Genomic DNA, 25,363 nt, shown 5'->3' with positions numbered 1-25,363 from the left:
CCTGGAACACAATAGTAAAGTGATTGCTTTGTTGTTCCATTAATATTACACCAACCTGTATAATCTGCCCCCTACTCACACCCCCAAAGATCTTAAAGGTGAAAAACTTGACTTACTTGAGGATTTTCTTAGGAAAAGAAAACTGCCCTCACTAAACCACTCAGATGTCAAATTGCTAGAATGCCCCATTGGGGAGGTGGAACTGGCTAATGCTACCAAAAGCTTAACAATGGGGAAAAGCCCAGGAAAGACAGGTTGAAGGCACAGTATTATAAGACCTTTAGTTCTCTGCTCTCTATGCCTCTACTCCAGACCTTTAACTCTCTGACTACATCTCAGCCAATACCCCCTTCTTTCTCTCTTGCACATATTACTGTTATCCCCAAAAAAGATAAAGACCCTGCTGAATGCAGGAGCTACAGACCTATTTCCCTACTCAAAACTGATATAAAACCGCATGCATAAATAATTGCTAGCCGACATAGCGAAGCACACGACAATATTGTCAAGGCCCTTAACCTAATCTATAGGGTGCGTGTTGAGGGTCTTGAGGGCCTTTTCTCTACTGATGCAGAGAAGGCCTTCAATCGTGTGTCTTGAGACTTCATGTTTGCTACGTGTGCTCATATCAGACTGGCACCTAAAATGCTGAATTGGTTCGCTGCTCTGTATCAAAACCCCACGGCTAAGATCAAGGTCGATGTCACACTCTCTGACAAAATCACTTTTAAGAATGGAATGAGACAGGATTGCCCTCTGTCTCCCCTTCTGTTCATCCTCACTCTTGAGCCCTTCATTCGGCTGGTTCAGAAAAATGAGGCGATTCATGGATTTCGCATTAACAATGAGACTTACAAAATGGCGGCATATGTGGATTACCCATTATGTTTCATATCTCAACCCCACATATCCGTGCCTAACCTTTTGAGTTTATTCGACCACTACGATTTCCTCTCGAATTTGAAAATGAACTACACTAAGTCAGAGGCCTTGAATTTAACTGTAGAAGAAGATGAAAGAAAGAGCACACAAACCTTGCGCATTACCTCAATAAATAGTGATTAATTTTATTATTAAGGAAATATACTCACGAAGTGATGGTATAACAGGCATAAGTAACCATAATCCAAACAGGGTTACAGGTAAATCCAAAAGGGGGGGGAATAAGGGCTGCAAGGTTTGTGCGCTCTTTCTTTCACCTTCTTCTACAGTTTTATCAAGCTTCCCCAGCTTCATGATAGAGCTGCACAACCTCTAATCACCAGCGGATGAACACACAACACGCTGCTTGTTACTAACGCCCGTTTGATCTGAGTCTTTGACCGCAGGAGATAATGGATCTTTGGTGACTGCCTTGAATTTAACTGCCAGCTCTTCCTCCCTAGCCCTCATTAAGCAAAATTTCTCTTTCAAGTGGGTCCCTGTAGCCCTTAAATATTTAGGCATTTGGCTTACTCCAAATCTGGAGGATCTGTACAAGCAAAACTCAGTCCCCTTATTATGCAATATTTGGAACAATTTTAAAATCTGGCACATGAAAACCTTCTCTTGGTTTGGTAGAGCAGCGATCATCAAAATTTATATTCTTCCTTGGATACTGTACTGTATGAATGCTCTCCATATTAGGCTCCCCTCCATCTTTTTTAAGCAATTACAGCAGGCTCAGAGAGCATTTATGTAGGCCAATAAGAAACCCCAGATTTGATTTCAGCTAATCACGCACACTAAAAGTGGTATAGGGTTGCCAGACTTTAAAAAGTATTGTTATGCTACTCACATTACCAGAATCATAGACTGGATTTGTCATTCCATACATAAACACTGTGTTTCCCTTGAAAGCTCCTACTCTTCAGCTCTTTTAAGATTTTCACCATGGTTTTCAAAGTCTACCTACTTGAAGCATCTGATGGCTCATCCCTTATATGGTGCAACTTTAGATGCGTATCATGATCTTGCGTAGGGTGAGGGTTTTGCTAGAGCTCAAGGCCCCTCACCTCCATTGCTGATAATCCTGAGTTTCTCCCTGGGTTGGAATATGGAGTGATTCCGGTGCATGAGTTGGGTTTATTTCTATTGGCGACCCATTGTCTCAAGTGAGGGGGAGTTAGGTCCAAAGGAGAGCTTCAGGGGATATGTGGTCAGGTTTCTCTCCCATACTGGACTTATTTTCAAATACATAATTACTTGACCAAATACAGACGGAAGGCAGCCTTCTCCAGACCTCTTACGACTTTAGAAACACTATGTCTGAAAGGGAAACCCGTTGACAAAACCACCTCTTTGGTCTATTCTTGGCTTCAAAACCATCTTTCTGTCACCCACGAAAATTTTCGGCTAGGTTGGGAATCAACCTTTCGGGCAGAGTTCCCCGATGACCAATGGAGAAAAGTCTGCATTTTTGCTCACAAATACTCCATCAGCACCAGGACTCAAGAAACCTCCTACAAATTGTTAATGCTTTGGTACTCTACACCGGACAGGTTAAAGAGGTGATTTCCCCATACGTCAGGCTTCTGTTGGCGCTGTGAGTCAGCTGAGTGCTCCTTGTTCCATGTTTGGTGGCAATGTCCATGGCTTAAGCCATTCTGGGATGAAGTTCGAGAGATGATCTACTACATTGCCCTTAACGCCTGAATGTTGCCTCCTCCATATTTCTTTTTTTTTTGTTTTGTTTTGTTTTTTTTAATTTCAATAATTTTTATTGAAGAGTTTCAACAACATAACAGTATGACAGTATTTTGTTCAGTAGAAAGTGTATTCATACAGTATAACTTTGGTAAGAATTCACCCCACCATTTGGCTGGGGTTAAAATTAGGGTTGAGGCATAAACATAGAGGTAGACTTGGATTTAAACCGTGGTGAGGTGTAGGAAATGGTAAGGGGGTATTAAACAAGGGGGGGTAATGAGGAGAGTGGGGGAGTAAATATAATGGGGTGGGGGAGGAGTACCAGTCTGAGATGGATGGGTAGTTCAATTATTTTTGAGGTATCAGGATTTTACTGAGCAGTTAGGGTTTTGTAACCAGTTAGACCATAGGGAATTAAATTTGTGGTGGGTGGAGTTGTTAAGAGCCGATCTTTTTTCCATTTCACATTGGAAGTTAAGATCTGTAATTAAGGATTTGAGGGAAGGAGCGGTGATGGTATTCCATAATCGGGTTATATTCATTTTTGCTGCGAAAAGTATGTGGATAATGGTGGTACGAGAAGTATATGGGAATTTTTCAATCCCAATGTGTAGGAGCGCGAGTGAAGGATTTGGAGTTATAATTTATTTTGAATACTTCAGAGATTAGTTGGAAAACACTGTTCCAGAAGGGTTTGATGGATTTGCAGGACCATTATATGTGTAGTGTGGAGCCTGTGTCTCCGCATTGTTGCCAGCAAGAGGGGGAATGGTTTGGGTAAAAGATGGCTAGTTTGATTAAGTACCATTGATGTAGGATTTTTAAGTATGATTCCCAATGCAAACTGCATCAGGAGGATTTGTAGGTAGAGTTAAACGTAGTGTTCCATGTATGTGCCGTAATTGTTTCTGCTAGGGTTTTTTCCCAATTGGATAGGGAGGTAGATTTTAGAACAAATTGTAGGTCCGTTATGTGTTTTTAGAAAGTAGAAATGCCTTTACCTGGGTTCTGTGGTCTGGAAAAGAAAAGATAGACTGTAGTTGGAATCTTTATGGTATGAGATATGTTTTTTGTTTGCATGCAGTGGATGATTCGTAAGTAAGTGAAGTATTCAGTAATAGGGAGATTGAATTTGGTTTGGAGATTTTAAAATGAGTGTAGGGTGTGGTCTTTATAGAGGTCTGTTATTTTATGTATGGTTCATTTTTCCCATTAAGATAGGTCCAGAGAGGGTGTAATGGAGTGTAGTATGTCAATTGGGTTAAGGATTTGTTTGGAATCCGTGATTGCTCCAGGCTTGAAGAGCGGCTTGGATGCATGGGTGTTTTAGTTGGTAACTTGTTTGTGAGATTGTTGGAATTAGAAGTAAATTTTTGGGTTTAAGTGGAAGGAAGGATAAGGTTTCCATTGAGGACCAGATTTTTTTCTCTGGTTGGGTTCCAGCAAAAATATATTTGGTCCAGAAGAGTAGCATTATAGTAGGATTTTAGATGTGGGAGGCCTGCGCCTCCTTTGGAAGGTGGTTGTATTAAGAGATCTAGGCTTTTTAGAGTTCCATAAAAATCTAGTGAGAATCGATTGCAGTTTGGAGAAAAAAGTATTAGGAACTGGTATGGGAAGTGTGCGGAAAATGTATAAAATTTTTGGTAGGATGAACATTTTTAATGTCGCCACTCGGCCTAATTAAGAAAGTTCTGAGATACGAAGGTTGGCAATTTCTTGGGGAATAGTTTCGAGTAGTATTTTGTGATTTGAGGTAAACAACTGGTCTGTTGTAGCGGTGAGTTTGATTCCTAAGTAGGGAATGTTATTTTTTTTCCAAGAGAAAGGGAATTGTTTAGCAAGTAATATTTGGGTTTGATATTTGGGTGTGGAGATTTAAGATTGAGGATTTGGGCTCGTTCAGTTTGTAGTAAGAGACCGTTGTGTACTGTTGAAGATGAGTGTGTATTGTTTGAAATGATTTCGTTGGGTTGGTAATCATCAATATGATGTCGTCTGCAAATAGGCTAATTTTGTGTTCAGTATTAAGATGTTTGATGTCAGTGAACATCGGGTCGTCCCTAAGTTTAGAGGCTAAGGGTTCAATGAGTAATGCCAGTATGAAGGGAGATAGTGGACAGCCTTGTCTAGTACCATTGGTAATATCTAGAGATGAGCGAAGTATTCAAAAATTCGATTCGACTGATTCGGCGAATTCGTGGACAATATTCGATTCGAGTCGAATATATTCGCTGTGAATTTAACTTAAAAAAGGGTGTTTCTAGGCTTCAGAGAGACTTAATATTAGTGCAGAACACTGTACCTTTAATTTAAATGCCCTTGGAGTCTGCTGGGGAAGAGAAATAATACTGTCAGTCAGTATGACATGCAGATGAGTGCCGTCGATCTTAGAATCACCGCACACTTCACTCATTTGGCCAGTCACGGGGCCAAAACCAGTGTTTGGAGCCACAGTGTGGCGGTGGAGGCAGCAGCAATGGGAGGCCATACAGCAACCTATGACAAAATGGAAACCAGCAGGAGTGTGAGGAGACCTCAAAGTGGCACATGGCAGAGTGGGAGCAATGGGAGGCGGTACAGGGACCCATGTCACACTGTGGACCCAGCAGCAGCGTGACCAGGCGGTACGGAGGCCCATGGCAGATTACAGGCCTGGCAGCAGCAATGGGAGGCCCGTAATCTGTCAGCACCCTATGACAAAATGGAACCCACCAGCAGTGTGAGGAGACCTGAAAGTGGCACATGGCAGAGTGTGGAGATGGAGACAGCAGCAATAGGAGGCCGTACAGGGACCCATGAGAGACTCTGGACCTGGCAGCAGCATGAGGAGGCGGTATAGGGGCCCATGGCAGATTAGGGGCCTGGCAGCAGCTATAGGAGGCCCGTAATCTGCCAGCACCCTATGTCAAAAAATTCAACACACCAGCAGTGTGAGGAGACCTGAAAGTGGCACATGGCATGAGACACTGTGGACCTGGCAGCAGCATGAGGAGGCGGTACAGGGGCCCATGGCAGATTAGGGGCCTGGCAGCAGCTATGGGAGGCCCGTAATCTGCCAGCACCCTATGTCAAAAAATTCAACACACCAGCAGTGTGAAGAGACCTGAATGTGGCACATGGCAGAGTGTGGCGATGGAGACAGCAGCAATGGGAGGCCGTACAGGGACCCATGACAGACTCTGGACTTGGCAGCAGCATGAGGAGGCGGTATATAGGGGCCCATGGCAGATTAGGGGCCTGGCAGCAGCTATGGGAGGCCCGTAATCTGCCAGCACCCTATGTCAAAAAATTCAACACACCAGCAGTGTGAGGAGACCTGAAAGTGGCACAAGGCATGAGAGACTGTGGACCTGGCAGCAGCATGAGGAGGTGGTATAGGGGCCCATGGCAGATTAGGGGCCTGGCAGCAGCTATGGGAGGCCCGTAATCTGCCAGCACCCTATGTCAAAAAATTCAACACACTAGCAGTGTGTGAGGAGACCTGAAAGTGGCACATGGCAGAGTGTGGCGATGGAGACAGCAGCAATGGGAGGCCGTACAGGGACCCATGACAGACTCTGGACCTGGCAGCAGCATGAGGAGGCGGTACAGGGGCCCATGGCAGATTAAGGCCTGGCAGCAGCAATGGGATGCCCGTAATCTGCCAGCACCCTATGACAAAATGGAACCCTGGGCTGGGGCAGGCAGAACCGCCGTATCTTTATCAAGGTTTTCCCAGGCCACCGAATGGCGACGCTGCATATGCTGACGCAACGCTGTAGTCCCAACATGGGCCCCCTGGCCACGCTTGACTTTCTGGCCACATAGTCGACATACGGCTACGTTTACTTCCTCGGGCGGCTTGACGAAAAATTGCCACACCGCCGAGTAGGAAACTTTGCCCCCGCTACTCCTCACTGGCTGACTGCTACTTCCTCCGTGCACACCGGCACCACTACTGGCCGTGGTGGTAGGCTGCAGTGGAGCTGGTGCTCTACTCCGTGGCCGTTTGCCTCCACTGACACTGCTGCGACCCTGCTGCCTCCTGGCAGCAGCAATGGGTGGCCGTACAGGGACCCATGACACACTCTGGACCTGGCAGCAGCATGAAGAGGCGGTACAGGGGCCCATGGCAGATTACGGGCCTGGCAGCAGCAATGGGAGGCCCGTAATCTGCCAGCACCCTATGACAAAAAATGGAACACACCAGCAGTGTGAGGAGACCTGAAAGTGGCACATAGCAGAGTGTGGCAATGGAGACAGCAGCAATGGGAGGCCGTACAGGGACCCATGAGAGACTCTGGACCTGGCAGCAGCATGAGGAGGCGGTACGGGGGCCCATGGCAGATTACGGGCCTGGCAGCAGCAATGGGAGGCCCGTAATCTGCCAGCACCCTATGTCAAAAAATTCAACACACCAGCAGTGTGTGAGGAGACCTGAAAGTGGCACATGGCAGAGTGTGGCGATGGAGACAGCAGCAATGGGAGGCCGTACAGGGACCCATGAGAGACTCTGGACCTGGCAGCAGCATGAGGAGGCGGTATATAGGGGCCTATGGCAGATTAGGGGCCTGGCAGCAGCTATAGGAGGCCCGTAATCTGCCAGCACCCTATGTCAAAAAATTCAACACACCAGCAGTGTGTGAGGAGACCTGAAAGTGGCACATGGCAGAGTGTGGCGATGGAGACAGCAGCAATGGGAGGCCGTACAGGGACCCATGACAGACTCTGGACTTGGCAGCAGCATGAGGAGGCGGTATATAGGGGCCCATGGCAGATTAGGGGCCTGGCAGCAGCTATGGGAGGCCCGTAATCTGCCAGCACCCTATGAAAAAAAATTCAACACACCAGCAGTGTGTGAGGAGACCTGAAAGTGGCACATGGCAGAGTGTGGCGATGGAGACAGCAGCAATGGGAGGCCGTACAGGGACCCATGGGAGACTCTGGACCTGGCAGCAGCATGAGGAGGCGGTATATAGGGGCCTATGGCAGATTAGGGGCCTGGCAGCAGCTATAGGAGGCCCGTAATCTGCCAGCACCCTATGTCAAAAAATTCAACACACCAGCAGTGTGAGGAGACCTGAAAGTGGCACATGTTTGGGGCATGATTCATGGCGGATTTAGTCAGTTGTGTCAGGAACTGGTGGTTTGAAATCCAGACTAATCCACGCCTGATTCATTTTCACAAACGTGAGTCTCTCCACACTTTGGGTGGACAGTCGTGTCCTCCGCGGAGTTACAATACCTCCTGTCGCACTAAACACGCGCTCCGATGCCACGCTACTGGCCGGGCATGACAGCCTTTCAAGGGCAAATTCAGCTAGTTGGGGCCAAAGGTCAAGTTTCGTTGCCCAGTAGTCAAGGGGATTGTCTACCCCGGTTGGCAGGGTGCTGTCCAAGTAGGCCCAAGCCTGCTGTTTGAGCTCCTGCTCCAGGTCCACCTGATGCTGCTGCTGCTGCGGCTGGTTAGTAGTTTCCTCACTGCGCTGGTGAAGAAAGCTACTCATCATCGACTGCAGACTGAGGCAGCCGCTGCTGGTGGAGCTGCCACTGCTCCTACCACCCCACCCCTCCCCTGCTGCCATGGCAGCGGAACGCGAGCGCACAGGGCCCACAGTGTCTGAGGATGGACATTGGCGCAGAAAGGCAGAGACCAACTGACTACATAGGTGGTTTTTATAGTACGTTATTTTGGCCTCCCTCTCAGCAGGTGTGAAAAAGGCCACCATTTTTGAACGGTAGCGAGGGTCCAACAAGGTGGACAGCCAAAAGTCATCCCTCTGTCTGATGGTTATTATTCGGCTGTCGCTACGCAAGCAACCGACCATGCTATGGGCCATTTGTGCCAAGGAATGCGAGGGACTCCCTGCCTCCATCTCCACAGCATACTGCCACGGTGCGTCTGGGTCCTCTGTCTCCTCTTCCTCCTCCTCTACCAGATGCTCCTGCTCCTCCACTCCTATCCGCTGAGTGGAAAAACCACCCATTTCACTCAATAATTCCTGAGCACAAATGTCCTCCTCTACCTCCTCCTCTTCTTCCTGTCCTGCCCCCACAGGGGTCATGTGGCGTTGAGATCTGTGCGCCACGTCTACCGTACCCTGACCAGCCATTGTTAACAGCATTTGTTCCAGGACGTGCAACAGAGGAATGACGTCGTTCATCCCATAGTCCTGCCGACTCACGAATAGCGTGGCCTCCTCAAAGGGCCTGAGCAAGCGCAGGTGTCACGCATGAGCTGCCAATGGCTGACATCTAAGTTACACAGGGGAGTACCTTTATCCGCTTGTAACATCAGGAAATCAGTGATGGCCTTTCGCTGTTCGTAAAGGCGGTCTAACATGTGTAGGGTTGAATTCCACCTTGTTGCAACGTCGCAGATCAGGCGATGCTGTGCAGTTCCGTTCTGCCGCTGCAGCTCAAGGAGGGTGTGCTTTGCGGTGTAGGAATGGCTGAAATGCATGCAAAGTTTACGTGACATTTTAAGGATGTCTTGCAGTGGGATGGTGGATTTTAGGAACCGCTTGACAACCAGATTGAACACGTGAGCCATGCATGGCGCATGGCACAACCTTACTTGACGCAGAGCAGACACCATGTTCTTTCCGTTGTCGGTCAACATGGTTCCGATTTTCAGTTTGCGCGGAGACAGCCATCTGTCGATTTCTCTGTTCATTACACTGAGAAGTTCCTCCTCTGTGTGACTACGTTCGCCTGGACCTGGCAGCAGCATGAGGAGGCGGTATAGGGGCCCATGGCAGATTAGGGGCCTGGCAGCAGCTATGGGAGGCCCGTAATCTGCCAGCACCCTATGTCAAAAAATTCAACACACCAGCAGTGTGTGAGGAGACCTGAAAGTGGCACATGGCAGAGTGTGGCGATGGAGACAGCAGCAATGGGAGGCCGTACAGGGACCCATGACAGACTCTGGACCTGGCAGCAGCATGAGGAGGCAGTATATAGGGGCCCATGGCAGATTAGGGGCCTGGCAGCAGCTATGGGAGGCCCGTAATCTGCCAGCACCCTATGTCAAAAAATTGAACACAACAGCAGTGTGTGAGGAGACCTGAAAGTGGCACATGGCAGAGTGTGGCGATGGAGACAGCAGCAATGGGAGGCCGTACAGGGACCCATGAGAGACTCTGGACTTGGCAGCAGCATGAGGAGGCGGTATATAGGGGCCCATGGCAGATTAGGGGCCTGGCAGCAGCTATGGGAGGCCCGTAATCTGCCAGCACCCTATGTCAAAAAATTCAACACACCAGCAGTGTGTGAGGAGACCTGAAAGTGGCACATGGCAGAGTGTGGCGATGGAGACAGCAGCAATGGGAGGCCGTACAGGGACCCATGACAGACTCTGGACCTGGCAGCAGCATGAGGAGGCGGTATATAGGGGCCCATGGCAGATTAGGGGCCTGGCAGCAGCTATGGGAGGCCCGTAATCTGCCAGCACCCTATGTCAAAAAATTCAACACACCAGCAGTGTGTGAGGAGACCTGAAAGTGGCACATGGCAGAGTGTGGCGATGGAGACAGCAGCAATGGGAGGCCGTACAGGGACCCATGACAGACTCTGGACTTGGCAGCAGCATGAGGAGGCGGTATATAGGGGCCCATGGCAGATTAGGGGCCTGGCAGCAGCTATGGGAGGCCCGTAATCTGCCAGCACCCTATGTCAAAAAATTGAACACAACAGCAGTGTGTGAGGAGACCTGAAAGTGGCACATGGCAGAGTGTGGCGATGGAGACAGAAGCAATGGGAGGCCGTACAGGGACCCATGAGAGACTCTGGAATTGGCAGCAGCATGAGGAGGCGGTATATAGGGGCCTATGGCAGATTAGGGGCCTGGCAGCAGCTATAGGAGGCCCGTAATCTGCCAGCACCCTATGTCAAAAAATTCAACACACCAGCAGTGTGTGAGGAGACCTGAAAGTGGCACATGGCAGAGTGTGGCGATGGAAACAGCAGCAATGAAAGGCCGTACAGGGACCCATGACAGACTCTGGACCTGGCAGCAGCATGAGGAGGCGGTATATAGGGGCCCATGGCAGATTAGGGGCCTGGCAGCAGCTATAGGAGGCCCGTAATCTGCCAGCACCCTATGTCAAAAAATTCAACACACCAGCAGTGTGTGAGGAGACCTGAAAGTGGCACATGGCAGAGTGTGGCGATGGAGACAGCAGCAATGGGAGGCCGTACAGGGACCCATGACAGACTCTGGACCTGGCAGCAGCATGAGGAGGCGGTATATAGGGGCCCATGGCAGATTAGGGGCCTGGCAGCAGCTATGGGAGGCCCGTAATCTGCCAGCACCCTATGTCAAAAAATTCAACACACCAGCAGTGTGTGAGGAGACCTGAAAGTGGCACATGGCAGAGTGTGGCGATGGAGACAGCAGCAATGGGAGGCCGTACAGGGACCCATGACAGACTCTGGACTTGGCAGCAGCATGAGGAGGCGGTATATAGGGGCCCATGGCAGATTAGGGGCCTGGCAGCAGCTATGGGAAGCCCGTAATCTGCCAGCACCCTATGTCAAAAAATTCAACACACCAGCAGTGTGTGAGGAGACCTGAAAGTGGCACATGGCAGAGTGTGGTGATGGAGACAACCCACCGACTGTTTTGCTCGCTGCCAAGCTGCCACCCTCTTCTCCTGATGATGCGGAAGCAATAGCCTGATGACGACGAGGCTGCCAAGTGCGATCAGCCTCATCATCATCAATTAGGGTCTCCGCCTCACTACTAGCCCCCTCGGCTGCGTGTGGGTCAGGAGACAGACCTGTCTCTACACCGGCTACCGAGCCACTCTCCTCGCCACTACTTCTTCGCCTGGCTGCTGAAGAGGCGGATGTCTCCCCCCGTTCCTGACCGCCCTCTGTTAGCTCTTCCTCACTGTACTGGATGACACCGGGAGCACTAGCCTCTGGCTGCGAATAGTGCTGCCTCGACCCCTTCCTCTGCTGCCACGTCTGCTCGCTCCTAAAACATTGCCTCCTCTGCCACTCCTCTGCATGTTGTCTGACATACTCTTTAATTAAACGATTCTGTGTCCCTGAGTAACAATTCTGTGTCCCTGAGTAACGTTTATGTGGCCCTAAGTAACAGTTCTGTGGCCCTAAGTAACAGTTCTGTGGCCCTCAGTAACAATTCTGTGTCTGTCCCTGAGTAACAATTCTGTGTCCCTCAGTAACAATTCTGTGTCCCTCAGTAACAATTCTGTGTCCCTGAGTAACAATTCTGTGTCCCTGAGTAACGTTTCTGTGGCCCTAAGTAACAGTTCTGTGGCCCTAAGTAACAGTTCTGTGGCCCTCAGTAACAATTCTGTGTCTGTCCTTGAGTAACAATTCTGTGTCCCTCAGTAACAATTCTGTGTCCCTCAGTAACAATTCTGTGTCCCTGAGTAATGTTTCTGTGGCCCTAAGTAACAGTTCTGTGGCCCTAAGTAACAGTTCTGTGGCCCTCAGTAACAATTCTGTGTCTGTTCCTGAGTAACAATTCTGTGTCCCTCAGTAACAATTCTGTGTCCCTCAGTAACAATTCTGTGGCCCTGAGTAACAATTCTGTGGCCCTCAGTAACAATTCTGTGTCCCTCAGTAACAATTCTGTGTCCCTGAGTAACAATTCTGTGTCTGTCCCTGAGTAAGAATTCTGTGTCTGTCCCTGAGTAACGTTTCTGTGGCCCTAAGTAACGGTTCTGTGGCCCTCAGTAACAATTCTGTGTCCCTGAGTAACAATTCTGTGTCTGTCCCTGAGTAACAATTCTGTGGCCCTAAGTAACGGTTCTGTGGCCCTCAGTAACAATTCTGTGTCCCTGAGTAACAATTCTGTGTCCCTCAGAAACAATTCTGTGGCCCTCAGTAACAATTCTGTGTCTGTCCCTGAGTAACAATTCTGTGTCTGTCCCTGAGTAACAATTCTGTGTCCCTGAGTAACGTTTCTGTGGCCCTAAGTAACATTTCTGTGGCCCTCAGTAACAATTCTGTCTGTCCCTGAGTAACAATTCAGTGTCTGTCCCTGAGTAACAATTCTGTGTCTGTCCCTGAGTAACAATTCTGTGTCCCTCAGTAATAATTCTGTGTCCCTCAGTAACAATTCTGTGTCCATGAGTAACAATTCTGTGTCCCTCAGTAACAATTCTGTGTCCCTCAGTAACAATTCTGTGTCCCTGAGTAACAATTCTGTGTCTGTCCCTGAGTAAGAATTCTGTGTCTGTCCCTGAGTAACGTTTCTGTGGCCCTAAGTAACGGTTCTGTGGCCCTCAGTAACAATTCTGTGTCCCTGAGTAACAATTCTGTGTCTGTCCCTGAGTAACAATTCTGTGGCCCTAAGTAACGGTTCTGTGTCCCTCAGTAACAGTTCTGTGTCCCTTAGTAACAATTCTGTGGCCCTAAGTAACGGTTCTGTGGCCCTCAGTAACAATTCTGTGTCCCTGAGTAACAATTATGTGTCTGTCCTTAAGTAACAATTCTGTGGCCCTAAGTAACGGTTCTGTGGCCCTCAGTAACAATTCTGTGTCCCTGAGTAACAATTCTGTGTCTGTTCCTGAGTAACAATTCTGTGGCCCTAAGTAACGGTTCTGTGGCCCTCAGTAACAATTCTGTGTCCCTGAGTAACGTTTCTGTGGCCCTAAGTAACGGTTCTGTGGCCCTCAGTAACAATTCTGTGTCCCTCAGTAACAATTCTGTGTCTGTCCCTGAGTAACAATTCTGTGGCCCTAAGTAACGGTTCTGTGGCCCTCAGTAACAATTCTGTGTCCATGAGTAATGTTTCTGTGGCCCTAAGTAACGGTTCTGTGGCCCTCAGTAACAATTCTGTGTCCCTGAGTAACAATTCTGTGTCTGTCCCTGAGTAACAATTCTGTTGCCCTAAGTAACGGTTCTGTGGCCCTCAGTAACAATTCTGTGTCCCTCAGTAACAATTCTGTGTCTGTCCCTGAGTAACAATTCTGTGGCCCTAAGTAACGGTTCTGTGGCCCTCAGTAACAATTCTGTGTCCCTCAGTAACAATTCTGTGTCTGTCCCTGAGTAACAATTCTGTGGCCCTAATAACGTTTCTGTGGCCCTAAGTAACAGTTCTGTGGCCCTCAGTAACAATTCTGTGTCCCTGAATAACGTTTATGTGGACCTAAGTAACGGTTCTGTGGCCCTCAGTAACAATTCTGTGTCCCTGATTAACGTTTCTGTGGCCCTAAGTAACGGTTCTGTGGCCCTCAGTTACAATTCTGTGTCCCTCAGTAACAATTCTGTGTCTGTCCCTGAGTAACAATTCTGTGGCCCTAAGTAACGGTTCTGTGGCCCTCAGTAACAATTCTGTGTCCCTGAGTAACAATTCTGTGTCTGTCCCTGAGTAACAATTCTGTGGCCCTGAGTAACGTTTCTGTGGCCCTAAGTAACAATTCTGTGGCCCTCAGTAACAATTCTGTGTCTGTCCCTGAGTAACAATTCTGTGTCCCTAACTAACGTTTCTGTGGCCCTAAGTAACAGTTCTGTGGCCCTCAGTAACAATTCTGTGTCCCTGAGTAACGTTTCTGTGGCCCTAAGTAACAATTCTGTGTCCCTGAGTAACAATTCTGTGGCCCTAAGTAACGGTTCTGTGGCCCTCAGTAACAATTCTGTGTCCCTGAGTAACAATTCTGTGGCCCTAAGTAACGGTTCTGTGGCCCTCAGTAACAATTCTGTGTCCCTGAGTAACAATTCTGTGTCTGTCCCTGAGTAACAATTCTGTGGCCCTAAGTAACGTTTCTGTGGCCCTCAGTAACAATTCTGTGTCCCTGAGTAACAATTCTGTGGCCCTAAGTAACGGTTCTGTGGCCCTCAGTAACAATTCTGTGGCCCTCAGTAACAATTCTGTGTCTGTCCGAGTAACAATTCTGTGGCCCTAACTAACGTTTCTGTGGCCCTAAGTAACAGTTCTGTGGCCCTCAGTAACAATTCTGTGTCCCTGAGTAACGTTTCTGTGGCCCTAAGTAACAATTCTGTGGCCCTCAGTAACAATTCTGTGTCTGTCCCTGAGTAACAATTCTGTGGCCCTAACTAATGTTTCTGTGGCCCTAAGTAACAGTTCTGTGGCCCTCAGTAACAATTCTGTGTCTGTCCCTGAGTAACAATTCTGTGGCCCTAACTAACGTTTCTGTGGCCCTAAGTAACAATTCTCTGGCACTCAGTAACAATTCTGTCTTTCCCTGAGTAACAATTCTGTGGCCCTAACTAACGTTTCTGTGGCCCTAAGTAACAGTTCTGTGGCCCTCAGTAACAATTCTGTGTCTGCCCTGAGTAACAATTCTGTGGCCCTAACTAACGTTTCTGTGGCCCTAAGTAACAATTCTCTGGCACTCAGTAACAATTCTGTCTGTCCCTGAGTAACAATTCTGTTGCCCTAATAACGTTTCTGTGGCCCTAAGTAACAGTTCTGTGGCCCTCAGTAACAATTCTGTGTCTGTCCCTGAGTAACAATTCTGTGGCCCTAACTAACGTTTCTGTGGCCCTAAGTAACAATTCTCTGGCACTCAGTAACAATTCTGTCTGTCCCTGAGTAACAATTCTGTGGCCCTAACTAGCGTTTCTTTGGCCCTAAGTAACGATTCTGTGGCCCTCATTAACAATTCTGTGTCCCTGAGTAATGCTTCTCTGTCCCTAAGTAACGTTTCTCTGTCCCCAAGTAACGTTTCTGTGGCCCTAACTCTGTCCCTAATACAGAGCGGTCTGCCTCTCTTGAATGACTGGAGGCAAATGAAGAATTCTAAAATGGCCGCTATTTATAGCTCGACCATTACACAGTGCTGGCTGGCTGGCTGCTGATTGGCTAATGCGATCACATGTCATTAAGGAATGCATTATGGGTCAGCGCGCCTTGTCTGCGCGCCTTCCCAGACATCCCCGCTCCGTCGCCGCACATGTCCGCCGCCATTTTAGGAAAAATTTCGATTTTCCAATATTCGACTCGAATTCCACTTCGCCTACTTCGATTCGCTCATCTCTAGTAATATCAACGGGATCTGATAGCGGTCCGTCTGTTAATACTCTGGCTGAGGGGAGGGAGTATAGTGATAAGATGGCTGTTAACATCCAACCTGTAATACCAAATTTCTGTAGGGTCAATTGCATAAATAGCCAGTGTATTTGGTCGAATGCTTTTTCAGCGTCTAAAGATAAGAGTAATGAGGGTTGTTTGGTGTGTTCTAAGTGGTGAAGAAGGGATATAAGTCTTCTGGTAGCATCAGGTGCTTGACGGCCTGGTATGAATCCTACTTGTTCTGGGTATATCAGAGTAGGAAGATAGGGGAGTAGTCTGCAAGCTATAATTTTTGCATAGAGTTTTATGTCTGTGTTGAGTAGGGAAATTGGTCTATAAATTTAGTTTCGTTTTTTGAAGGTTAAGGTCATATTTATAAAGTAGGAGGGTTCTGAGTTTGATTCTGTCTGTAGTGAGGCGGAAGTTACGGGATTTGGGGATTTTTTGTTTATTCTTCCTTTGTTTTAATTGAGGTGAGGAGATCGTCAGTTTGTTGGTTTCTTTGTTTGGTGATACGGGAATTTAGTTGTATAAGAATACCTCTCATGTATGCCTTATAGGTGGACCATAGTGTAGGTATCGAGATCTCAGGTGAATCATTTATGTCAAAGAACATATTATGAGCGTCCAATATATATTTCTTTTGATCTGGATTCTTCATTAGGGTCGTGTTCAGTCTCCAAATTTGAGGAATTGTAGAATGTTGATTGTGGTCTCGCATAATGGAGATTGGAGCATGGTCTGACCAGGTTATGGTGCCGATCTTGGAGGAGGTGGTATGTTGCAAAGTCCACTTGTCTGTGATGAAAAAGTAAATTCTGGAGTAGGAAAGGTGAGATGGGGAATAGTAGGTGTAATCTTTTTCCGTACTGTGTTGGCATCGCCAAATATCGTAAAGATAATTCTTGTGTAGAAAGTGATAAAAGGTGTGCTTGGAGGAGTGGTTACTAGAAGAAGAGTCCAGGAGTGGATTGCCGAGGATGTTGAAATCTTCTCCTATGATTAGCCTGCCTTGTTTCTAGGCGGAGATGGTTGAGTTGATTTTGTTGTAGAATTGGAGTTGGTTGGTGTTTGGACCATAGATGTTGACCAGGGTATATAGGATTCTGTTGATTTTGCATATCGAGATATGGTAGCGGCCTTGGGGGTCTGCAACTTCTGAGGTGTAGTGGATTTGGATGAAGTCTCTTATGGCTGTGATAACGCCATTCTTTTTCCTGGAGCTGGTTGCCATATATATTGGTGAAAAGTGATGTATATGGAATTTGAGAATTTTGGCAAAGTGGGATTCCTGAAGAAATAGGACATCAGCTTGTAAGGAGCGAGCTTCTTTTGGTAGTAGGGATCTTTTGATAGGAAGGTTAGGAGGGACCCCACAGTAATTTTTTTTTCTCAATTGCATAGGGTTTCGCCTAAAAGCCATACCAGGCCCTTTAAGCCTAGTAGGACTTTTAAGGGGAACACCACCCCCCAAAAATGAGGGGAAAAAAAACACAGGGTCCCCCTAAATTCGTGAATAGAGAAAAACAAACAGAGGACGCACCAGCCTAGTGCATTACCTTAAAAGTGTGTTTATTGAATTTTAAAATATAGGTATTCTACTCACAAGAGTCAATAAATAAAAGGCACATCATGAAGGAACAGCTTTGTCCAATTCGCACTGTGTATCTGTCTATGATGAGAATTCTGGACATCCAAAAGGTTGACGCGTTTTGAAGGCTAGCCTCTTTCTCAGAGCCCCCTAAATTCGTACCAGACCCTTGATATTTCGCTGAACACACAAACGGCCGATGTTCAAACTTACGTTCAACTCGAACATCAAGCCCATCACTAATATAAAATACAGTTGCAAGAAAAAGTATGTGAACCCCTTGGGATTACGTGGAGTTTTGCATGAATTGGGCATAAAATGTGCTCTGAACATCATCTAAGTCACAACAATAGAAGAACACAGTCTGCTGAACATAATACTACACAAACATTAGATGTTGCCATGGTTTAATTGCACATAACATGTAAACATTCACAGTGCAGGGAGGAAAAAGTATGTGACCCTTCGGACTTAATAACTGGTTGACCCTCCTTTGGCAGCAATAACCTCAACCAAACGTTTCCTGTAGTTGCAGATCATACCTGCACAACGATCTGGAGTAATTTTGGACCACTCCTCTTCACAAAACTGTTTCAGTGTAGCAATATTCTTGGGATGTCTGGTGTGAATCGCTCTCTTAAGGTCATGCCACAGGATTTCAATCAGGTTGAGGTCAGGACTCTAACTGGGCCACTCCAGAAGGCGTATTCTGTGCTGTTGCAGCCATTGTTTTGTTGAATTACTTGTATGCTTTGGGTCATTGTCCTGTTGCATCACCATCCTCTGCGGAGCTTCAGTTGGCGGACAGATGGTCATACGTTTTCCTGCAAAATGTCTTGATAAACTCTGGAATTCATTTTCCCATCAATGACAACAATCCTTCCAGGCCCTGAGGCAGCAAAGCAGCCCCAAACCATGATGCTCCCTCCGCCATGTTTTACAGTGGGGATGAGGTTTTGATGTTGGTGTGCTGTGCCTTTTTTTCTCCACACATAGTGTTGTGTGTTCTTCCCAAACAACTCAATCTTGGTTTCATCTGTCCACAGTATAATTTGCCAGTAGTGCTGTGGAACATCCAGGTGCTCTTTTGCAAACTTCAAACGTGCTGCAATATTCTTTTTGGACAGCAATGGCTTCCTCCGTGGTGTCCTCCCATGTACTCCATTCTTGTTTAATGTTTTCCTTATTGTAGATGTGTCAACAAAAATGTTAGCATGTGCCAGAGATTTCTGTAGGTCTTTAGCTGACACTCTGGGATTCTTCTTTACCTCATGCAGCATTCTGCGCTGTGCTCTTGCAGTCATTTTTACAGGACGACCAAGCCTAGGGAGAGTAGCAACAGTGCTAAACTTTCTCCATTTGTAGACAGTCTGTCTTCCCATGGACACATGAACATCAAGGCTTTTGGAGATACTTTTGTAACCCTTTCCAGCTTTATGCAAGTCAACAATTCTTGATCGTATGTCTTCAAAGAGCTCTTTTCTGCGAGGCATGGTTCACATCAGACAGTGCTTCTTGAAACCAGTAAACCCAAAACAGGTGTGTGTTTTTTAAGGGCAGGACAGCTGTCAGCAACACATCCAATATCATCACACTGATTGGAGTCAAGGTTGGCTCACTCCTGGCTCCAATTAGCTCTGGGAGAAGTCATTAAGCTAGGGCCTCACATACTTTTTCCTCCCTGCACTGTGAATGTTTACATGTTATGTGCAATTAAACCATGGCATCATCTAATGTTTGTGTAGTATTATGTTCAGCAGACTGTGTTCTTCTATTGTTGTGACTTAGATGATGTTCAGAGCACATTTTATGCCCAATTCATGCAAAACTCCACGTAATGCCAAGGGGTTCGCATACTTTTTCTTGCAACTGTATATAGGGTAGTCATGCAGTCATAATTCATCCAAACCTGTAAGTAATCACACAGGATTTATTCAAGGTTGTGAATGTAGAGCAGTGACGATAGACAAGTACAGTAAAGCTCTTAATTATCAAAAGTTATCTGCACACTTTTAAGTAACAATAATAGCTAATATAACAATTTCTATAAACTCTACCTGAAGTGTACAAACCTGATTTATTCTTGGCATCTGTAAAAAAGCTGAGAAGGAAGCCAGGCACCAGAGCAATGTAACTCCAGCATACAATATCTGAAAAAAAATAAAGGACAGATGCAAAAGAAACACCAGAGAAAATGGCAGTGATGATGAGAGAGCAAAGATCTGTACGTTCTGGATTTGGGCAAACTAAAGCTGACCATGGACAGATTGAAATTTGGCTAGTTCAGCAGGGACTGGATGAATTGCAATCAGTATGTGACTGTCCCTGTTCAACAGAAGTCAATAATTTCCTTAATTCCAATGGACATGTTTGGACAACTTTTTCCGTGTGTGGGTTTCCTCCAAGTACTCCAGTTTCAGCCCATACTCCAAAGACATGCTAGTAGGTTAATTGGTTCCTGTCTAAATTAGCCCTAGCATGTATAAATGTGAAGTATATATGTGTATATATGTAAAGTGCTGTGTAAATTGACAGTGCTATATAAGTACCTGTAATAAATAAGGGACATACTGATTAACCAGCTTCCAGTTAGTGTTTTCAGCCAATGGTAGTCCATTCATACTTCTTTAAATACAAGAAATGATTTTACTCTCTTTGGAAACCACAAATTGGCATTGCATGCTCTTATTGAGCTTATGATCTACCAGAACACCCAGATCCTTCTCCATCATTGATTCCCCCAGTTGTACTCCCCTTAATATGTATGATGCATGAATATTTTAGTCCCCAAGTGCATAACGTTTGCATTTATCAACATTAAACCTCATAGTTGCCCAATTAAACAGTGCATAGAGGTTGGTTTACAAGTTGGAAACATCCTGTAAAGTAGTCCTGTTGGTGTCATCTGCAAAGACTGAAATGGTACTTTCAATACCAGACCCTAAATCATTATACTCTAATTATATTAAAAAGTAAGGGTCCCAACACTGACCGTGGAGGTACACCACTAATAATCTTAGACCATTCAGAGTATGAATCATTAACTAGCAGGGGCGGACTGACAACTCATGGGGCCTCGGGGCAATGGGGGATTATGGGGCCTCTGTGTCCTTGCCCAAACTCAAAAAAGCCTATGAAAAAGGTACCAGGAGCAACTCATGGGGCCCCCTACTGACAAATGGTCAGTCCGCCCCTGTTAACTACTACTATTTGAATAAGTCTTTTAGCCAGTGTCTTTTAGCTGAGTGTGGGGAACTGTGTCTTTGAAAAAAGTATACTATATGCACAGGTATGTCTTTGTCCAAGATTTAGCTTACCTCCTCCTAAAAAATCATATTCTGGCTTGCTTTTTTTCTAACAAAAACTCACCTTTGTGATCTTTTATTAAACTCTTCAGTATCTTCTTGACTAGAGATGAGCGAAGTATTCAAAAATTCGATTCGACTGATTCGGCGAATTCGTGGAAAAATTTCGATTCGAGTCGAATATATTCGCTGTGAATTTAACTTAAAAAAGGGTGTTTCTAGGCTTCAGAGAGACTTAATATTAGTGCTGAACACTGTACCTTTAATTTAAATGCCCTTGGAGTCTGCTGGGGAAGAGAAATAATACTGTCAGTCAGTATGACATGCAGATGAGTGCCGTCGATCTTAGAATCACCGCACACTTCACTCATTTGGGCAGTCACGGGGCCAAAACCAGAGTGTGGAGCCACAGTGTGGCGGTGGAGGCAGCAGCAATGGGAGGCCATACAGCACCCTATGACAAAAATGGAAACCACCAGCAGTGTGAGGAGACCTGAAAGTGGCACATGGCAGAGTGTGGCGATAGAGACAGCAGCAATGGGAGGCCGTACAGGGACCCATGACACACTCTGGACCTGGCAGCAGCATGAGGAGGCGGTACAGGGGCCCATGGCAGATTACGGGCCTGGCAGCAGCATGAGGAGTCGGTACGGGGGCCCATGGCAGATTACGGGCCTGGCAGCAGCAATGGGAGGCCGTACAGGGACCCATGACACACTCTGGACCTGGCAGCAGCATGGGGAGGCGGTACAGGGGCCCATGACAGATTACGGGCCTGGCAGCAGCATAAGGAGTCGGTACGGGGGCCCATGACACACTCTGGACCTGGCAGCAGCATGAGGAGGCGGTACAGGGGCGCATGACAGATTACGAGCCTGGCAGCAGCAACTTGGACAGGAGGACGTTCAGCTTCTGCACCGTCTGGTGCGTGCTCGCAAACTGTTGTCTCTTGGAAACGGATTCCAAGAAAGACTGCTGACGGAATCCGTGAAGAGGAGTAGCAGGAGAAGGAGCATCTGAACGAGCGGAATATGCCAACAAGCGACAACAGGGGCCCATGACAGATTACGGGCCTGGCAGCAGCATGAGGAGTCGGTACGGGGGCCCATGGCAGATTAGGGGCCTGGCAGCAGCTATGGGAGGCCCGTAATCTGCCAGCACCCTATGACAAAAAATGGAACCCACCAGCAGTGTGAGGAGACCTGAAAGTGGCACATGGCAGAGTGTGGCGATGGAGACAGCAGCAATGGGAGGCCGTACAGGGACCCATGAGAGACTCTGGACCTGGCATCAGCATGAGGAGGCGGTATAGGGGCCCATGGCAGATTAGGGGCCTGGCAGCAGCTATGGGAGGCCCGTAATCTGCCAGCACCCTATGACAAAAAATGGAATACACCAGCAGTGTGAGGAGACCTGAAAGTGGCACATAGCAGAGTGTGGCGATGGAGACAGCAGCAATGGGAGGCCGTACAGGGACCCATGAGAGACTCTGGACTTGGCAGCAGCATGAGGAGGCGGTATAGGGGCCCATGGCAGATTAGGGGCCTGGCAGCAGCTATGGGAGGCCCGTAATCTGCCAGCACCCTATGACAAAAAATGTAACACACCAGCAGTGTGAGGAGACCTGAAAGTGGCACATGTTTGGGGCATGATTCATGGCGGATTTAGTCAGTTGTGTCAGGAACTGGTGGTTTGAAATCCAGACTAATCCACGCCTGATTCATTTTCACAAACGTCAGTCTCTCCACACTTTGGGTGGACAGTCGTGTCCTCCGCGGAGTTGCAATACCTCCTGCCGCACTAAACACGCGCTCCGATGCCACGCTACTGGCCGGGCATGACAGCCTTTCAAGGGCAAATTCAGCTAGTTGGGGCCAAAGGTCAAGTTTCGTTGCCCAGTAGTCAAGGGGATTGTCTACCTCGGTTGGCAGGGTGCTGTCCAAGTAGGCCTAAGCCTGTTGTTTGAGGTCCTGCTCCAGGTCCACCTGGTGCTGCTGCTGCTGCTGCTGCTGCGGCTGGTTAGTAGTTTCCTCACTGCGCTGGTGAAGAAAGCTACTCATCATCGACTGCAGACTGAGGCAGCCGCTGCTGGTGGAGCTGCCACTGCTCCTACCACCCCACCCCTCCCCTGCTGCCATGGCAGCGGAACGCGAGCGCACAGGGCCCACAGTGTCTGAGGATGGACGTTGGCGCAGACAGGCAGAGACCAGCTGACTACATAGGTGGTTTTTATAGTACGTTATTTTGGCCTCCCTCTCAGCAGGTGTGAAAAAGGCCACCATTTTTGAACGGTAGCGAGGGTCCAACAAGGTGGACAGCCAAAAGTCATCCCTCTGTCTGATGGTTATTATTCGGCTGTCGCTACGCAAGCAACCGAGCATGCTATGGGCCATTTGTGCCAAGGAATGCGAGGGACTCCCTGCCTCCATCTCCACAGCATACTGCCACGGTGCGTCTGGGTCCTCTGTCTCCTCCTCCTCCTCCTCCTCTACCAGATGCTCCTGCTCCTCCACTCCTGTCCGCTGAGTGGAAAAACCACCCATTTCACTCAATAATTCCTGAGCACCAATGTCCTCCTCTACCTCCTCCTCTTCTTCCTGTCCTGCCCCCACAGGGGTCATGTGGCGTTGAGATCTGTGCGCCACGTCTACCGCACCCTGACCAGCCATTGTTAACAGCATTTGTTCCAGGACGTGCAACAGAGGAATGACGTCATTCATCCCATAGTCCTGCTGACTCACGAATAGCGTGGCCTCCTCAAAGGGCCTGAGCAAGCGCAGGTGTCACGCATGAGCTGCCAATGGCTGACATCTAAGTTACACAGGGAGTACCTTTATCCGCTTTTAACATCAGGAAATCTGTGATGGCCTTTCGCTGTTCGTAAAGGCGGTCTAACATATGTAGGGTTGAATTCCACCTTGTTGCAACGTCACAGCATGAGGAGTCGGTACGGGGGCCCATGGCAGATTACGTGCCTGGCAGCAGCAATGGGAGGCCCGTAATCTGCCAGCACCCTATGACAAAAAATGGAACCCACCAGCAGTGTGAGGAGACCTGAAAGTGGCACATGGCAGAGTGTGGCGATGGAGACAGCAGCAATGGGAGGCCGTACAGGGACCCATGAGAGACTCTGGACCTGGCAGCAGCATGAGGAGGTGGTATATAGGGGCCTATGGCAGATTAGGGGCCTGGCAGCAGCTATAGGAGGCCCATAATCTGCCAGCACCCTATGTCAAAAAATTCAACACACCAGCAGTGTGAGGAGACCTGAAAGTGGCACATGGCATGAGAGACTGTGGACCTGGCAGCAGCATGAGGAGGCGGTATAGGGGCCCATGGCAGATTAGGGGCCTGGCAGCAGCTATGGGAGGCCCGTAATCTGCCAGCACCCTATGTCAAAAAATTCAACACACCAGCAGTGTGTGAGGAGACCTGAAAGTGGCACATGGCAGAGTGTGGCGATGGAGACAGCAGCAATGGGAGGCCGAACAGGGACCCATGACAGACTCTGGACCTGGCAGCAGCATGAGGAGGCGGTATATAGGGGCCCATGGCAGATTAGGGACCTGGCAGCAGCTATGGGAGGCCCGTAATCTGCCAGCACCCTATGTCAAAAAATTCAACACACCAGCAGTGTGAGGAGACCTGAAAGTGGCACATGGCATGAGAGACTGTGGACCTGGCAGCAGCATGAGGAGGCGGTATAGGGGCCCATGGCAGATTAGGGGCCTGGCAGCAGCTATGGGAGGCCCGTAATCTGCCAGCACCCTATGTCAAAAAATTCAACACACCAGCAGTGTGTGAGGAGACCTGAAAGTGGCACATGGCAGAGTGTGGCGATGGAGACAGCAGCAATGGGAGGCCGTACAGGGACCCATGAGAGACTTTGGACTTGGCAGCAGCATGAGGAGGCGGTATATAGGGGCCCATGGCAGATTAGGGGCCTGGCAGCAGCTATGGGAGGCCCGTAATCTGCCAGCACCCTATGTCAAAAAATTCAACACACCAGCAGTGTGTGAGGAGACCTGAAAGTGGCACATGGCAGAGTTTGGCGATGGAGACAACCCACCGACTGTTTTGCTCGCTGCCAAGCTGCCACCCTCTTCTCCTGATGATGCGGAAGCAATAGCCTGATGACGACGAGGCTGCCAAGTGCGATCAGCCTCATCATCATCAATTAGGGTCTCCGCCTCACTACTAGCCCCTTCGGCTGCGTGTGGGTCAGGAGACAGACCTGTCTCTACACCGGCTACCGAGCCACTCTCCTCGCCACTACTTCTTCGCCTGGCTGCTGAAGAGGCGGATGTCTCCCCCCGTTCCTGACCGCCCTCTGTTAGCTCTTCCTCACTGTACTGGATGACACCGGGAGCACTAGCCTCTGGCTGCGAATAGTGCTGCCTCGACCCCTTCCTCTGCTGCCACGTCTGCTCGCTCCTAAAACATTGCCTCCTCTGCCACTCCTCTGCATGTTGTCTGACATACTCTTTAATTAAACGATTCTGTGTCCCTGAGTAACAATTCTGTGGCCCTAAGTAACGGTTCTGTGGCCCTCAGTAACAATTATGTGTCCCTAAGTAACGGTTCTGTGGCCCTCAGTAACAATTCTGTGTCCCTGTGTAACAATTCTGTGTCTGTGCGAGTAACAATTCTGTGGCCCTAAGTAACAGTTCTGTGGCCCTCAGTAACAGTTCTGTGTCCCGGAGTAACAATTCTGTGTCTGTGCGAGTAACAATTCTGTGGCCCTAAGTAACAGTTCTGTGGCCCTCAGTAACAGTTCTGTGTCCCTGAGTAACAATTCTGTGTCTGTGCGAGTAACAATTCTGTGGCCCTAAGTAACAGTTCTGT

This window comes from Staurois parvus, unplaced genomic scaffold (genome assembly GCF_062004578.1).
Source record: "Staurois parvus isolate SC_StPar_1 unplaced genomic scaffold, SC_StPar_1.0 ptg000306l, whole genome shotgun sequence".
NCBI lineage: Eukaryota > Metazoa > Chordata > Amphibia > Anura > Ranidae > Staurois > Staurois parvus.
This window is presented reverse-complemented; position numbering follows the sequence as displayed.